The sequence below is a fragment of the Octodon degus genome, unplaced genomic scaffold, assembly GCF_000260255.1.
Source record: "Octodon degus isolate 3935 unplaced genomic scaffold, OctDeg1.0 scaffold00019, whole genome shotgun sequence".
In the NCBI taxonomy this organism is placed as follows: Eukaryota; Metazoa; Chordata; class Mammalia; order Rodentia; family Octodontidae; genus Octodon; species Octodon degus.
Genome location: NW_004524595.1, coordinates 2,960,845 through 2,962,609, shown reverse-complemented (window position 1 = coordinate 2,962,609; position 1,765 = coordinate 2,960,845). Strand labels below are relative to the sequence as shown.

Below are 1,765 nucleotides of genomic sequence, written 5' to 3'. Positions count from 1 at the left end.
CCACTTTGGAACAAAGGCAACCAGGTGAGTAGAGGCATACTTTCCCTGGTGACTCGGTGTTTTGGCAATTTGCCCAAGTATTATGTGGTGTTTGGGTGTAGTAGAATAATCCAGTGGCCTGGCTGGTTCTAACAGAGATCTTTATTATAGCAAAGAACCATGCAGTTAGCCACACCTTGTCACTTACTAATAGTGGTATCTCAGAAAGACAATTTAAGTCAGCAGTAAAAATGAACTGTATATCTATGGAAACTTCATCAGTAGCTCCTTCTGCTAGCAACAGATCTTTATGGGTTTCTGTGTTTCAGTGACAGAACTTACAAGTGTTTAAGCCCACCCTTGACAGGTTGTCTTCCTTCCTTCTAACCAGCTGAAGAGGTGGAGGTGCGTCAGACAAGAGAAGGGTGTGATAAGAGCAGAAAAGAGAGGTGGCCTCCTCCAAGGGAGGAGAAAGTATCTGTGTCACATCAGTATCTCTGAGAGTGCAAGAGGATGCAGAGCCTGTAGGGACAGAGAAACTGGCAGCTGACCAGGGACGTGGGATGCTGATGGTATTTAATGTTGCATAAGCAATGTGGGTTTTAGTTGGCAGTGTGCTCCACCCTATTCAACAATGTGATGTGACTGCTACAAACAACTATTTTGAGCTATGTTCACAGAAGCATAGGAGGTAGAAAGAGGTGGCAGTGTCTCCTTTCTGCTTTGCACTGCATTCATTCCTGAACATCCCATTTCAGAGAGCTCAGGACAAGCAGGGATGGATCCTAAAGAGTCCTGCAACATGCTGGTGAGTGGGGCTGGAGCGTGTCATAGAAGGGGCAGCCTAAGGGGCACAGAATACTTGTCCTGGATAGAATGGGGTACGACTCAACCTGAGCTCCTACGGTGGACACAGAACCCAAAGAGGAGGAGCAGGAAATGTTACCAAAGGGTGGTCCAAGGTAAAATGGCTCTGAGTTCCTCACTAGGTAGTGCACATCCATGGCCACTTGGTGGGGAAGGGTGTAGGAAGGGCTCAAGCATTTGCAAAGCTATTTTCCCCATTCCCTGGAATCAAGGGTTCCAATGGTAAAAGGTGCTCAATGTGCGGTACACAGTCTCTCTCTGCTCTGGCAGAGACAGTGAAAGACGATTATTCTGTCACTCAGCATCTGTTAAGGCCAGTGTTTTGCTTGGTGATAGCAAAGATGGCACAGTAGTACATGCAGGAGAAGATTGGAGGAAGGGCGGGGGACGGGAAGGAAAGGAAAAGGAGAGGGACAGAAGGGGACAGGGACAGATACCTTATGTCCTGACAACACAGGCTCACTCTTGCCAACCTGTCATGGACTCTTAAGGACTTGTCTTTACCGGAACTCATTAAACGCCCGTGCCTTTCTTTCCACAGCTGGATGGCACATCAGCAAGGCGTCACAGTTTTAGCACCGTTTGGTTTTGGGGTGGTGGCCAGGGTAGAAGGTGATCAGGGCAAGAGGTGGGTGAGGTGGGAGCAGAGTAGGGGACATAGTGCGGCGACTATCCCTCATCCCTTCTGCTGCCTTCCCGGCTTGTATAATTGCTCTGAGATGAGCACAGCCACTGAGTAGGCTTTTTACGGCAAGGCCAGCATGCAGGTGATTGCAGGACCTTGCAGCTACTCCAACGCTAACGACAGCGGCGGTTTCCGCGGCGCAGGCAGGAGGGAGCCCGGGTAGCCAGTCGGGGCAGCCGGGTCTTCACTAGGAGGGCAGCCCCGCGTCCCCGGAGCCCAGGGCAGACCCGGCGA

At 50.6% G+C, this 1,765-nt stretch overlaps 1 protein-coding gene across 1 annotated transcript in view; it reads left to right on the top strand.

The window, feature by feature from the left end:
• The first annotated feature begins 625 nt into the window (after positions 1-625).
• Positions 626-1,765, top strand: part of Clip4 (CAP-Gly domain containing linker protein family member 4) — a 116,849-nt gene continuing 115,709 nt past the window's right edge. The window contains exon 1 of the mRNA XM_023711105.1: positions 626-787. The gene's annotated coding sequence lies outside the window, so the exon portion shown is untranslated. The remainder of the gene's footprint in view (positions 788-1,765) is intronic.